At 40.9% G+C, this 16,888-nt stretch overlaps 1 long non-coding RNA gene across 1 annotated transcript in view; it reads right to left on the bottom strand.

Annotated features, from left to right (window-relative positions):
• The window catches only part of LOC137647130 (uncharacterized), a 533,820-nt gene extending 521,886 nt beyond the window's left edge, over positions 1-11,934 (bottom strand). Inside the window, exon 1 of the long non-coding RNA XR_011045531.1 lies at positions 11,807-11,934. This is a non-coding gene — a long non-coding RNA (uncharacterized lncRNA). The remainder of the gene's footprint in view (positions 1-11,806) is intronic.
• Between the last annotated feature and the right edge of the window lie 4,954 nt (positions 11,935-16,888).

Here is a 16,888-nt window from a genome sequence, read left to right on the forward strand (position 1 = left end):
GCCAGCTCACTTTCTCAATTTCCTTAACAGTCACTTCTGGATAACCTGGTGCCTTTACAACTTTCATTTTCTATTAAAAGAAAAATTTTATCCTTACATTTGGAGCAAGATAATTCATGAATACTTGTGACGATATACTCTGGTGAGGTTAGGTAGGTTAATGTAGTCTTACAAGTACTGGTATTAGTCAAATTACAGTAACATAAACAGGGGAGGAATCAATTTGTTTGCAACAACAGTTTTAGGCTAAACAATTATGCAAATGCCAAACTAAGCTACAAACGTGTAATTAACATTTCAAAAAACTGGAAAATGTGAGATCCATTCTTACACTTCCAGCCTACCATATTTAGGTCAAGCTATTGCAATGATCTATGGTAATGAATCTGGAAGAAATACACTGTCGCAGAAAACATCAGTTTTTCTTCACTTATTTGAGGGTAGGCTACACTCGGACACTAGTTTATCTTCTTTCGCTTCTTGTTTTTTCTAATTTTTTATAGCATATATATGAAAGATCCATATTAATATTGTTACCATTCTTAAAATATCTTGTGTTAATTGTTCATTACTTCTCTCGTAGTTTATTTCTTTCCTTTCCTTACTATGCTATTTTTCCCTGTTAGAGCCCTTAGGCTTATAGCATCCTGCTGTAACAACAACAACAACAACAACACCAACAACAACAACAACAACAACAATAATAATAATAGTAATGTCTCCAACAGAAACCAACTATCAATAGGACTGCACTTATTTCTGCCACAAATAATCAGATTTAGAGATACAGTACTGTACAGTACAAGGCTTTCCTAAATAACAGCTGTACAATAATTTGGTTCCACAGATTATTTATTTCCTTTCCTCACTTAGCTATTTTTCCCTGTTAGAGCCCTTGGGCTTATAGCATCCTACTTTCCCAACTAGGGTTGTAGCATAGCTTGTAATAATAATTATAATAATAATAATAATAATAACAATAATAATGGTAATGTGTCTCCAACAGAAACCAACTGTCAATAGAATTGCACTTAATTCTGCCACAAATAATCAGATTTAACGATACTGTACAAGGCAACCCTAAATAACTACAATAATATGGTTCCACAGTGGAAAATCGTAGTTTTTGGGTAGGAGAACGTTTTCGGGTAGGAGAATGTTTTTGGGTAGGAGAACGTTTTTGGGGAGGAGAGCACAGAAACTGGGTAAAATAAGAGACTACCCTAACCTACACATATAAGTCCTTGCAATAAAAAAATTTTCTTTAATCAAAATTGAATACAGTACTGTAATACAGTGAACCCTCGTTTATCGCGGTAGATAGGTTCCAGTCGCGGCCGCGATAGGTGAAAATCCGCGAAGTAGTGACACCATATTTACCTATTTATTCAACATGTATATTCAGACTTTTAAAACCTTCCCTTGTACGTAGTACTGTTAACAAACTACCCTTTAATGTACAGAACACTTAATGCATGTACTACAGTACCCTAAACTAAAACAGGCACAAATATTAAAGGTGATTTTATATCATGCATTTCCTAAACATGCTAAAAAGCACGATAAAAAATGGCAACCAATGTTTTGTTTACATTTATCTCTGATCATAATGTAGAAACAAACTGGAGGTAGAGCTTTGCTTATTACCCAGACATATTTCCCATACTTTTCCCTTAGAACTACATCACATCTTCCTACTTTAGATATATATACAGTATATATATATATATATATATATATATATATATATATATATATATATATATATATATATATATATATATATATATATATATATGTGTGTGTATATATATATATGTGTGTATATATATATATATATATATATATATATATATATATATATATATATATATATATATATATATATATATATATACTGTATATATATATATATATATATATATATATATATATAATGTGTGTGTGTATATATATATATATATATATATATATATATATATATATATATATATATATATATATATATAATGTGTGTGTGTATATATATATATATATATATATATATATATATATATATATATATATATATATATATATATATATATACTGTATATATATATATATATATATATATATATATATATATATATATATATATATATTTATATGTATACACATATACATACCTACATATATACTGTACATAAATACATATATGGGTTATGGAAAAAATCCGCGAAGTGGTGAATCCGCGATGGTCGAACCGCGAAGTAGCGAGGGTTCACTGTAGTACTGAAACACAGTCAAAACACTGGAGTTTTGTTGCCAGACTTCTGGAAGCAAAGAAAACTTGATTTTTCATCCCATTTTCTGTGGAGTCGTGTCCATAGCAGTCTGCATCATATTATAAATACCTAGTTACTTAATTAAGCTAACGATTTATTGATTTTGCTCTGCCGTATGGTCGCTTCGCCTGCGATTAAACATTATCTCATTGCACCTATGTTCTGCCTAGCTGATTGTTTCATTACGCGCGTTAGCCACGTTGGTTAGTATTTCAGCGTAATAATACCGCCACGGGACTTACCTTAGGACACTTAATACTTTTTGGTAGCACTGAACGTTCACCCAGAAAACTTTTCCCTATCTCTGAAACCATCACTTTTTGGTAGCACTGAATGGTCACCCAGAAATCTTTTCCCTAGCTCTGAAACCATCTAATAACCTCAAAATAGGAGAAGCAACAACTACTGCACATCTAAACAATGGAATCTACAGCAGTCAACTGACACTCACTGTTTTTATAGGGACCTATGAATTCCAAAATCGCAGTTAATTGCATAATCTTGGAACAAAGCAACCAATCAGGTTTCAGCATTTTAACTGTACCCCTAATTCATAACCAAACAAAAAAAAAGAATGATCAGGCATTCTTACCCACAATGCATTGACAAAAAACAAAATCTAGCATGGAAGGGTAAATACATCCTTGAGGTAACAACCAGGAACAATATTCATCGGCAAATATTTCCATAACTCTTAATTTGCAGAAGATTTGAGTTGTAAGGACATCACTCCCTCAGTCGTCCAGCAATTTCACCGAATTCTCTATTTTATTTAAATTCTCCTTTCGCCACACTGTGGCTAACTGTATATATTTATTCCGCTCCCTCAGAGCTACAATTTCATGTATTTATTATTTCATTACCATGGGTGACATCTCTCCTGTCGAGGCTTGGGACGAGTTAACTGGCCTGCTAATGCTCCCCGAAACCGACAGCAACGGCTGACGGCGCGAGATTTTCCTTCGACACCTACCGCAGGTCGTAAGGGCCCAATTGACGGACACCGACACGCTTCCGATGAACGAACTCCAGTCGAAGGCTCAGAAGCTCCACGAGGCCTCCAAAGCATCTCGCCTCGGGGCATCATCAGTATCGTCTTCGTTCTCCTCCTTCAGCCGCTCTTCCATAGACTCTTCAGCAACGCCTCCTGACGACGACGACGAGATCAACGCTCTAGCAAGAAGGAAACCACCACAACCGACATGTCCGAACCCTAGGCCTAACCCAGCATGGTGCTTCTACCACCAACAGTTCGGCAGCGACGCCAAGAAATGTAGGGCACCGTGCAACTTCCCTAGAAGATGACGCCAGAAGAGACCACCTACCACCATCGCAGCTGCAGGAAACCAAACAAGAATGGTTTCTACATCCTCGACACCGTCTCCAACCGTAGACTCATGGTCGACACCAGCGCTATGCAGTCAACGTTCCCGCCGTCACAAGCCGACCTAGACCGTGGTCCCAGCAAAGACAACCCCTCACTCGTCGCCGCCAACGGGTCTCCCATACAGTGTTATGGGACCAGGACCCTCAGGATATCTATTCGTATTCCTGACCCTTCGCCATCGCTGACGTCAGTCGCCCCCTCCTCGGTGCAGATTTCCTCGCTCACCACGAACTACTTGTCGACGTAGCTGGGATACGCCTCATCGACACAGGAACCTGCCAGTCCCGCGCCCTAAGAGCCGGCCCTGCAACAATGTCCTTATCCGCTGTAATAACGCAGCTCTACGCCGACCTCCTGCAAGAATTTCCTGACATTTTCAAGCCCGAGCTCCGACACTCGCCGGGATCCCCCTCCAAGCACGGGATCTACCACCACACCACGACAACGGGACCTCCTACTCACGCCAAATTCCGCCGCCTCCCGCCCCAGAAGCTGGAGGACGCCAAACGCGCCTTTGAGGACATGGAACGCATGGGTATCTGTAAGAAATCATCGAGCCCCTGGGCATCTCCCCTACACATGGTAAAGAAGCCTGATGGGACCTGGAGACCTTGCGGCGACTGCAGGCGCCTCAACCTCATCACAACGCCTGACCACTACCCCCTGCCCAACATGCAAGACCTGACAAATGCGTTGCATGGCGCGAAATACTTCACCAAGATGGACCTTCTCAAGTCTTATTTCCAGGTCCCCGTATTTCCGGAGGACATTCCGAAAACTGCCATTGTGACACCGTTCGGATCCTACACCTTCGGTCTACGCAATGCATGGGCGATCTTCTAAAGACTAATGGATAGATTCTGGGCGACCTACCATTCTGCGTCTGCTATGTCGACGACATCCTGATATTCTCAAAGACTAAGGAGGAACACCGGAGGCACGTCCGCGCCGTCCTCAAACGCCTACAGGAGAATGGCCTGGTCGTAAGTTTCGACAAATGCACGTTCTGCGCGGGAGGAGTGGACTTTCTCGGTCATCGCGTATCCTCGTGCGGGGTAAAACCCATGACAACCAAGGTGGACGCCATCAGAAAGTTCCCGATACCTACGACCACCCGCCAACTTCAGGAGTTCCTGGGGATGGTCAATTACTACAGGCGCTTCATCCCCAACGTTGCACAGACCCTGACACCCCTCGACAACGTCCTGAAGGGAAAGGCGAAGAAACTTGAGTGGGGTTCCCCCAACAAAACGCATTCACCCGGACAAAGGACGCCCTCGCAAAAGCCACCACCCTGGCTTATTTCCACGATAACGCACCCCTGCGACTGACGACCGACGCCGGCAACGTCGCCTGTGGGGCTGTGCTGGAACCGATCGTCGATGGTTCTCCTCGACTGCTGGTATTTTTCAGCAGGAAATTGAAACCCACCGAAACAGGATACAGCACCTTCGACAGGGAACTTCTCGCCATCTACCTCGCTGTCCGCCACTTCAGGCACATCCTGGAGGGCACACTCTTCACAATCGCGACGGACCATCAACCCCCCATACACGCCTTCACAAAATCGACAGACGCATGGTCCTCCCAACAACAACGTCATCTCGCAGCAATCGCCAAATTCGGGTGCACCATAAGCTACGTTCCCGGAAAGAAAAACCCAGTCGCGGACGCCCTTTCAAGGATTGAAATCGACGCAATCCACCTGCGAATCGATTACGCCAACCTCGCATCCGAGCAGCGTACCGACCAAGAGGCACAGGATCACCTGACGGGGCCATCCGCGCTCAACATAACTGTGATTCCCCTCGGGCCAGCAGGAGTAACTATCCTCTGCGACACCAGCACCGGCCGCCCACGTCCCTGGATTCCAGCTTCCCGCAGAAGAAAAATATTTGACATCATCCATGGACTTTCACACCCCTCAGGACGCACCACTGCTCGCCTTCTGTCTGAAAAGTTCGTCTGGCCAGGGATCAAATAGGACACCCGGGAATGGGCGAAGACATGCATCAACTGCCAATCAAGCAAAATCAGCCGTCACACCGAATCGGGGATAGGTGATTTTCCCCAACCGAAAAGACGTTTCGGACACATACACATCGACGTCGTGGGACCGGTGCCGGCTTCGGGATCCGGTCGCTACCTGCTGACAATCATCGATCGCTCTACGAGGTGGTTGGAAGCATCACCAATGACCGAAGCTACGACCCAAGCATGCGCCGAAGCCCTTTTGTCAAGCTGGGTGAGCAGATTTGGCGTTCCTGACGACATCACGACAGACAGAGGCCCCGCTTTCCTGTCGGAGATATGGCTCGCTCTGGCAAACCTGATGGGAACGACTCTCCACAGCACCACGGCATACAACCCCGCAGCAAACGTCCCTGATGGCGAGCTGCACCGACGGGGACTGGAAATCACAACTTCCTTGGGTACTCCTCAGCCTTCGCACCGCCCCTCGCGCAAATGGCGAGCCATCGCCTGCCAAAAAGGTTTACGGAGAGGCGCTCGCAGTCCCCGGCGAATTCTTTCCCACATCAACCGACGACACGCAGCTGGATCATCTTAGACATCGCCAGGAAATTCAGGCCATGTCCTAAAACTTACCAGGACAGAACTAAGCATTTCAAGCCAAAGAACCTGGATGACTGCGGGTATGTTTTCGTCCGTGTCAACGCTCTTCGACAGCCGCTAACCAAACCTTATTGAGGCCCCTACCGAGTAATCAAAAAAACGACGAAAGCCTTCCCTCTCGACGTGCATGGCCAAGAAGACTGGTTCTCAATAGACCGCGTGAAACCGGCGTTTCTCGAAGGGAGCGACACTGCTTCTGCGGGACCTGGCAGATCCAAGAGTGCCACCTCAAAACAAGGCACTCAATGAGAAGAAAAGCAACAAATGATGACGAGAGGTAGCGATCCATACGCCGACCGCCGACGCGCCCCTCCGTTCAAGAACAAGAGGAACCCTCCGATGCCCGAAACGATGCGAAGATTATTCTCATCAGCCCTCTACGCCGCCTGATGTCTTGGGGGGTGGGGGGGGGGAGTACTTGTAAGGACATCACTCCCTCTGTCGTCCAGCAATTTCACCGAATTCTCTATTTTATTTAAATTCTCCTTTCGCCACACTGTGGCTAACTGTATATATTTATTCCGCTCCCTCAGAGCTACAATTTCATGTATTTATCATTTCATTACCTATTTCTATTGACTTGTAATTCAAGTATTTGTACGTGTGAAAAAACACACATATTATGGCGGTTAGTTCAAGCCGAATTGGCGCCTGCGCGCATGCTACTTTTCCGTCTGGACCCTGTATTATATTCCCACGTATGTTTGAATAAACAGTCAGTTGTCGTTGGTGATAGCTCGTCTCACTGTCCTTACAGAGTAACTTTTTCGTACATCTCAAAAATATATATGAATAAAAGGAATAAATATCCTAATTTAGCGTAAACTGAAATAATACCGAAAGTAGATATTCTTGCAAAATTATAATTCATTACAAAGTTACGGCCTACAGTAAAATTCGTCCTGCATGGGTCAAGCTCACAGCATTCCATTAGAATGGTCCAATATTAGTTACCACATTGAAACTCGTATAATTAAATAGTGTCGTTGTAAAGTGCCCGGAGCTTACCTCCGGACAGGGACTCTTAAACTAGGAGTCGTAGTCCCCTATTTATCTTCTGATTCTCTTTCATGTTATAGTTACCTCTTCAAATACACTATTTTGAATACCATATAATACTAGCAGAAACCTCTACTAACGTAGTTATAGATTTTAATAAAAAATTTCCATTTTGCTATTTTGTCGTCATAAAACCTATAGTGTGTATTCAGCCCTTTAAGTTTTTATAATAGATACTCATCGCTAAAATATTAGCTCATGGGGCTAACGCGCGTAGCGAAACATATTTCGCTTGCCAAAACAAGCGCAGTGAGATAATGTTTAATCGTGAGCAAAGCAAACATACGGCAGGGTAAAACCCAATAAATCATTAGCTCAATTACTGTATTACAAGGTATTTGTAATATAGTTATTAACACTTACAAACAACTCCATACCAAATGGGATAGAAACCCGTTTTCTATGCCCGGAAGTTGTGGCAAACAAAAGTTCTAGCATTCTGAACGTGTTTCAATACAGTGATGCCTCAGGATACGAAAGTAATCCGTTCAAGATGCGGTTTCATATCCTGAGTCGCGTTTTACATGTAAATAGCCTAATCCATTCCAAGCCTTACAAAAAGTCACCTTTTCTTTCATAAACACGCTAAACTGTAGTAATAAACATGCAATGCAGCCATTTCTATCATTCAATAATTAACACAACCGTTAAAAACAGCCTAATCCATTCCAGAAACTAATATGAGATTATTCAATAATGTAGTTATAGCCAAGTTATCCCCCCCAAGCCCAAAGAAAACGGTCCGTTTTCTTTACTACTGTATAAAAGTTACGGTACTGTACTGTATGTAAAGCATTTAGATCAGTGAAGGTGTATTGTTACCCTGTATGTACACCTAAATTAAGGATTGATACCTGTACACTCTGAAAAAAAGGTTACAGTTAATTAGTGTAACAAAAAAGTTGAAACTTACCTTTTGATTGAGACGATGTCCGATAGCGAAGTCGCGGCAGAGGAGGATGGCATAAGGCAGAAAACGTAACAAGTGACAGACTACGTACAGTAATTTACACACTTAACACATTAACACTTAAACTTTACGAAATAAAAAAATGGCAGAAATAATTAACACTTAACATTACGTATGGAAAACTATAAAATGAAAGAAAAAATTACTTTAACACTTAACGGTAACATAAAACTTAAAATTGAATTTTTTTTTTTTTTGCTTTTTTATAACTTTACATTTTTCATATTTTCTAAATCTCTTCTACTTCTTCATCACTTTCTTTTTTCTGTTTCTTTTCTTTACTTTCACCTTCTACTTCTTCATCACTTTCTTTTTTCTGTTTCTTTTCTTTACTTTCACCTTCTAATTCTTCATCCCTTCCTCTTTTCTGTTTCTTTTCTTCACTTTCACCTTCGTCTACTAATACCGCTGGCCTCTTTAATAAGAAACTATCCATTGAAGCTTGTTTCGGCCTACTTTTCAACACATTTCTAAAATGCGTTAGGCAAACGTCATTGCAGTGTTGAAGCGCACGGTTGGTATAAACTTTTTCTGGATGTTCCTTTTCGACGTAGTCTGCCATTTTATGGAAACATGCATGAATTTCCTTGATGTCTGCCGTTTTCAAAGGTGTAACATCCTCCTCATCACCGCTAGAGAACTGCTCTTGAACATCACTCACTTACATCGTCTCCAACTCCTTCAGGTCGTCCGTCGTCAACTCCTCGTGGTGCTCCTCTATAAGTTCATCTATATCCTCCGCGCTAACTTCCAGCCCCATGGACGTACCAAGATGTACGATGTCAGCCACCTCAGACTGCTGAATTGGTTCAGGATCGTCAATGATCTCGGCTTCGCCTCCAGGCTTCCCGAACCCCTCGAAGTCTCGTGCAGAGACAGCATCAGGCCACAGCTTCCTCCAAGATGAGTTTAGGGTACGCCTCGAAACTTCCTGCCAAGCGAGATCGATGAGTTTGAGGCATATCACGATGTTAAAGTGATCTTTCCAAAATTCACGCAGAGTGAGGTTTGTACTCTCTGTGACTTGGAAACATCTCTTGAAGAGATGCTTCGTGTAAAATTTTTTAAAATTTGAAATGACTTGCTGGTCCATGGGCTGGAGGAGAGGGGTGGTGTTAGGCGGTAGATGTAGGACCTTTATGAAGGAATACTCGGCCAGAAGATATTCCTCGAGGCCAGGAGGGTGAGCTGGAGCATTGTCCAACACCAGCAGACATTTCATAGGGAGGCGCTTTTCTTCCAAATATTTTCGGACAGTCGGACCGAAGCAGACATTCACCCAATCAATGAACAGTTGCCTCGTTACCCAGGCTTTTGCATTCGCCTTCCACATCACGGGAAGGTTCTCCTTGATGACTTTGTGGGCTTTGAAGGCTCGGGGATTTTCTGAATGGTACACCAGCAGGGGCTTTATCTTGCAGTCCCCACTGGCGTTTGCACAAAAAGCAAGGGTAAGCCTGTCCTTCATAGGCTTATGTCCGGGTAGCCTCTTCTCCTCTGCCGTGATGAACGTCCGACGAGGCCTTTTCTTCCAGAAAAACCCAGTTTCGTCGCAATTGAAAACTTGCTGCGAACTGTAGCCTTCCTGCAGAGTCAACTCTTCAAACGTTTTAACAAAGGCTTCGGCGGCCTTCGTGTCCGAGCTGGCTGCCTCCCCATGCCGTACCACTGAATGGATGCCAGTCCTTTTCTTGAACTTCTCGAACCACCCACGAGAAGCCTTGAACTCTGGGGGTTCCTGCTGGGATGTTCCTTCTCCTGCTCCTTCTTCGGCCTGAGCACGCACAAAAATCACCGAAAATGCCGGAGGCCTTCTGGCAAATTGTAGTCTCAGTGATGGTGTCTCCTGAGATCTCTTTGTCCTTGATCCACACAAGAAGCAGCCTCTCCATCTCGTCATGCACATGGGTTCTCTTGTTGGAGAAAATAGTGACGCCCTTAGAAGGTGTCGCTGCTTTTATGGCCGCCTTCTGCTTCAGGATGGTGCCTATCATAGATGGATTCCGGCCATACTCCTTGGCGATCGTACTTAAACGCATGCCAAACTCGTACTTTTTAACGATTTCAAGTTTCGTCTCCATCGAGAGCATCGTCTTCTTCTTCTTCTTTCCTTCGGCAACATTCTTGGGACCCATGGCTACAGTAATACGTAATATAATACACTACGTACGTTATATACAGTCTATGTATAGTAAACACTAATACAGTACAGTGCACAGTAACGAATGTTTATTAACGATAACACGTGGAGTACGAATGTACTGTATATTAACACTAAGTCAAACAAGCGAAAACACACAATGTCTGTTAACGATACCGCGGTCGGAACGAAAAGAGAGAGAGAGAGATGAACGCCCGTGCGTAGGCAAGCTGGGATAGTTGCCGACCAATAGGAAAGCAGGATCTTATGGCGTCAGCTAGCGTCTGAGTAGGGAGATAACCAATGGGTGAGCGGGAGGCTGTAAGTAAGTCTACCCAAGTTCAAAGTCTGGCGGCGCGCGCTTTTTAAAATTATTCTCGGCGAAGAGTTGGGATCTCGTAAGGTTTTCGTATCCTGAAATTTTATCCGTATCCTGGGGCATAAAAATCTTCGAATCACTTTTCGCATCCTGAATTTTTCGTAAGCAGAAACTTTCGTATCCAGAGGTATCACTGTACTGTTACTTGGTTTTGATAACGGTAACTGCTTTTTTATTAGGAAAACTTTTTTAAGGTCAAATATCAACACAATTAGACAAGTACACTACATTTAATGGTTTTTCAAACATAATTGATGACAATATTTAATGCAAACCCATAGCTTTCCAGTTATGGTAGTCGACCCACCATAACTCAATAACTATGGATTTCTGCCAGGAATCATTATCAAAAACATTCAAACCACAACAATATACAATACAAGCCAGTCTCATTTTCTACAAACCGTTTACTGTACCATTCTATAATCTTACCCTCGCAGCATATTGCACGGGTTTACCACAGTACAGCATAGGATAATGGATGGTAAATAACTTCCTGGCCAAAATGGAATACTATGATGTACACGAATGATAAAATAGAAAGAACTACGCATAATATGACCAGTGCCCAAGACACCTATCCATCAGGGTAGGGTTAAGGTCGCATAATGGTTGCCGATGACTCAACTGATAGACCTATAGGCTATCCCAAAGTCCAATCCCTAACTTAAGGTTGCAGATACTGGTGGATGCGGCTTTATAAATGAGCCTGTTCTTATTTTCAAGAACCTTTTCTCCACTTTTCCATTAATGACGTGACCATTTACCTCTGCATTAGCTTTGCCCACACGGGCTTAGGGGAAGAGTAATATAGGCCTAGGCCTATACAGTGGATGCTGTACATAATTTCTCAATTTCCTCTATCTAAACTTTCCAAAAATCAACGGCATATACAAAAATAGACCCTTACCTCGTACTTGACCTCTAAAACAAACTCGATTTAATAAAATACTTGAAAAAGACACCAACGAAGACACTACACTAAAAAATAAGAACACTTTAGACCGCGACCGAACGTGGAATGAACGATGTATCATGAAAATGAGTTGGCAATAACTCACAGCAGATTTTTGTAATTATTATTATTATTATTATTATTATTATTATTATTATTATTATTATTATTATTATTATTATTATTATTATTATTATTATTATTATTATCTAAGTTACGGCAATGAAAATAGAAACAATGAAGAAAGGAAACAGTAATAAACTACAAGAGAAGTAATATACAGTACAATTAAAATAAAATATTTCAAGAACAGTAACATTAAATATATTTCATATATAAATCTACAATTAATCCAATTTGATTCTCTTCGTCTTTTTTTTTTTTTTTTTTTTAGTTTTTATAGAGAATGTATGAAAGATTTATTTTAATGTTGTTGCTGTTCTAAAAATATCTTCCAATTGATTATTACTTTTTTTGTAGTTTAGCTTGTAATAATAATAATAATAATAATAATAATAATAATAATAATAATAATAATAATAATAATAATAATAATAATAATAATTTTACTAGAATTATAAACATAACATAAACAATAACAATGTGCTGCCTGATCTGGCAACACTGACTTTCCCTACATGATGGCAGGATTGTCATTCGTACGATAATTATAGTACATGTACGATTATTTTGGGTCCGGTACGATGTACGATACATACCTAAGGTATAAACAATGTAGGTGTGTGTGTGTTTAATTAAACAATTATACTAAAATATTTTGAAATAAGTCAATCATGTAACACCCTAATAATTATATTGAAACTGTGTACGATAATTTTGGTTGAAAAAACGACAATTTTAAGGCTCATGTACGATAATTCAGTCGAAATAATCTGGCAACCCTGCATGATGGTCTCGAACAAACCCCAGTTCAGACCAAGAAGTTTATTTTTTGTATGTGATTAATTGTGCTATTAATTTTTGCTATTGCGTAGTGCTATTGGTTTTGTGGAGACGTTATTTTGAGACTTGATCAAAACTTCATTCCTATTATTATTGTTCGTCAACGGCAACCTTAAATTACAAGTGCACAGCAGTGACAGTTTTCATGGAGAGTCCTCACAATGGAGCTTAGGTTAGTTAAATTAGCTTCCCTGATTTTCAGGTTTTTACCTTTATTATTATTATTATTATTATTATTATTATTATTATTATTATTATTATTATTATTATTATTATTATTATTATTATTTGCTAAGCTACAACCCTAATTGGAAAAGCAGGATGATATAAACCCAAGGGGTGAATGTAGTTCCCTGGGTTAGTTTAATCTTTCTTATTTGTCAAATCGATTATCTGTATGGGGAAAATTTTACTTTTTATTATGATCTGAAATGAGTACTGTATATAAAATTTGCAGTTGTTCCTACTCATTGTCTTGTGTTTTATGCATTTCTGGCCATGATTATTTGGACCAACCACCTGTTTATATGAGTTTTTGAAACCACCCATATAAAAAAAAAATTCATAGGTAACTTTAGTTATTGGGCGAGGAAATGCCAAAAATTTGTGTTTTTGGTGCAGTAATAGGCCTAATGGTCAGTAATGCAAATTAGGCGCAAGATAACCAGTTGAAAAAATAGAAGGTTCTTGTAAGTGGCGTCAAAGTATTATAATGTCATAAGTATTGACTGAAAACCCGTATTTTGAAAGGGAAACAAACACAAGGACACAACCTAAACTTAAGTTCCCAACTAACCTAACGTAGGAGCCGTATCCTTACCTACTTGCAACCTCCCCCCATCTTACGCTGTGGTATCCTTACCTACTTACCTCTTCCTCATAGACTGCCTTATTTGTGCCGACTTACTTGACACTACCCCCCTCGTAGATTGTCAGGTCCTTAGTTTACCCTAATACTGAGTCTCGACCCTGTGGTTGCTTCTCAAACGTCTTCACTCCTGCTAAGGCAACACTAAATCATCGTAATGATATTTTGTAAATCGTAAAACTAGCTTCGTATCATATTTCAGATCAAGATAAACATCAATAATAAACAATTTCACTGGTTCTGTTTTCGGGCAAATGGTACATGGATGTATTGCGCATGCCATCCGCTTCGGTCACTATTAAAGTCTCATAAGTAGGCGTATTTACAGTAATCCTTATCTAAAGTTTGGTAAGTTGATGTTTGGTGGCCCTATGTAGGTGTGGGAGCGCTGGGACCGTCCCCTCTCGTAGATGGGTCAAGGTACAATTTTGCAACTTGAAAAACTCTTTATGTCGGTCCTTTTTTACTAGAAAATATTGATGCAACTTTGAACTCTCTTTAGGACCAACCGGAGTATATGGTAGCCCTAATATAACTGGAAGAGAAATGGGGTTGTGGTTTAGTGTTATAAAAGTACATCTGAAAACTTATGAATTTATTTTCTTAAATATATAATTTCTTATACTTTAAAAACAATTCAAACCAAGATTTATAAGCAATTTCATGAACTTTAAAGTTTTAAACTAGTAGTTTTTTTAATAATAAGTATAAATAATTCCATGTTTTAAATCAGTAGTTTATAGACACTAAATATAAGTAATTCCATGTAGTCCTACATTATTATTATTATTATTATTATTATTATTATTATTAATCATGATAATTATTATCATATTGATATTTTTAAGCTGTTAGTTGGTTGAAAAAAACCACTGATGAATAAATCATTCAAAATAAAACACAGACAGCTCCCCAAAGTAATTGAAACCAACACGTGCGCAATAACCCACAATAGACCGAGACTCCAAATTAGACTTCACATTCTAATCGATCAATATGTAAATTGTTATTATGCCCCAGCCCCCATTAATCATACTGTACAGAGAAAATGCCCAACTAGCCAGCACTTATCCATTTCTTATAACAAATTCCAGATTTGCTAGAAATTAAAGTTTCATTTTGTAACCTAGCTTAGATGAAAAGGGTTCATAGACTATACAAATTTTCCCCCCAATATTCAGACATTGCACAAGTTCTGATTATCTATTGTGCATATTGAATGCACCATATTGACGTAAAAATTTTTAGTGAAAATTTTTATCGCAGAAAGAGAATAAAAATATTAACAGGGTTTTGTAAAAGGAGGTCCTGATGCATTAGACACGCATGATTTAAGAACTATGTCAATTGCAACTTCTACAAGGAGTTATTACTATCAGAGCAAAGCACCTCATGTAAGGCATTGTAAGCACTAGTGAAAGTTCTTTACTGCTCCCCTCTAGTCCGTAGTTGAAGTCATTTTATAACCTTCAATTGTTCCGGCACTATACACAAACCTTACGTTCTTTACATAGGCGTATTATTTCAGCGATATCTGAAACCAGCTGCTAAAGCTTTTGCGAGGTGTAACTACCCTCTGCTAGTTAGCAGAAGTGGGTAGCGGGGTTAGACCAACCTCCCTGCTAACACCAGCACTATTAAACAACCGTCACTTTTTATTTCGGCTCGATAGAGTTAAGACGTAATTTAGCTCTCTCAGTAAAAACCTTTAAACCGGCATACGATTAAAAGTAACTGGCCTTAAGTTTAAAAAATTTCCCTTTTCTTTTCAGATGGTGGCTCAGACTTCCTTTAGGTGTGGTCACCACCCGGGAAAAGTGTCTTCCGTTGCCGCAAGCCTTCCTCAGGACTTTCAGGTCTCCCCACTAAGGAATGGTTTTTGAGGGTGTTAAAGCTTACTGCAGTACTCTCTGCTTCTGCTTACCTTTGTTCCTGCAGCTCCGGTGTAGGAACGAGAGCAGTGGCAGACTGGTTCCCTTCGGGGTTTCAAGTCTCGTGAGCAATTTCCTTTTGGGGTTTTTACTGCAGATAGCAATGCCTGGTCCACCACTTCTCCCATCGACAAGTCTCATATGCTATAACTCTTTGGAGTTATTGCCGACATCGTACGTGCTGACCACAATAAACCTCATGGAGCTCTCTTGGGCCCTCATGGTTTCAACCTCTTATGAGGGAGAAACTCCTCGTAGGCTATAACTCTTCAGGGTTACTACCTACAATTTGCCTGTGGGACACAACAAAGCTCAAGGGGCCAGGCCCTTTGGGACCTGCCCTTCATGATTTCAACCTCTTACGAGGAAGAAACTGGTAGTAGGTTATAACTCTTCAGGGTTATTGCCAACATCATGCCTGTTGGGCACAACAAAGCTCATGGAGCTTTGTGGGGCCAAGCCCATCGTGACCTATGACTCATGGTTTCAACCTCGTACGAGGGTGAAATTGGTGCTCTTCAAGTCCAACACGGCATTTTTTGTTCCCTTCCGAGGGGATGACATAAGGCTACTCACCAAACTTCTGTAGGGGATAGGATGAGCATGAGTACTTTGCAAAGACCTTATTATCATAGAGAAGTCATGTGCAGTGTTGTGCATCCATCCACTGATCTCTAGCGAGATGTGTAGGTGAACTCTGCTGCCTGACGAAGGTCTCCGGCTGGTTTGCTCACCTTAGTGTCTCTCACATTACCTGTAGTCCTTCGCTGGCCAGGGTTTGCTGTTCGGTAACACTGGCTAGTGGTCGCTAACACTGGCTTGCAGTCGCTAACGCTGGCTAGTGTTCGCTGGCACTCGTTAGTGTTAGCCAGCATTCACTGGCACTCGCTAGCGTTTGCTAGCTCTCACTAACGTTCGCTGGCACTTGCTAGTGTTCGCTGGCACTTGCTAGTGTTCGCTGACAATTGCTAAAATTTGCTGGCACTCACTGTCATTTGCTAGCACTTGCTAGCGTTCACTAGCACACTTGCTAGCGTTCACTAGCACACTTACCAGCATTCACTAGCACACTTGCTAGCGTTCACTTGCACACTTGCTGGCAGGCCTAGACAAACCTTCCTAGTGTTTTTGTTCTTTACGTTGGCCAACAAACCCTTAAATGCAAGACTACGATTCTTCATGGGAGGAGAGCCCATGTAACACTAAGCATAGCGAGGTGTGCCGGAAAACTCCCTTCCCTAACAATCTATAAAAGGCTGAAACAAACTTTTTAAA

The sequence above is a fragment of the Palaemon carinicauda genome, chromosome 9 (assembly GCF_036898095.1).
Source record: "Palaemon carinicauda isolate YSFRI2023 chromosome 9, ASM3689809v2, whole genome shotgun sequence".
In the NCBI taxonomy this organism is placed as follows: domain Eukaryota; kingdom Metazoa; phylum Arthropoda; class Malacostraca; order Decapoda; family Palaemonidae; genus Palaemon; species Palaemon carinicauda.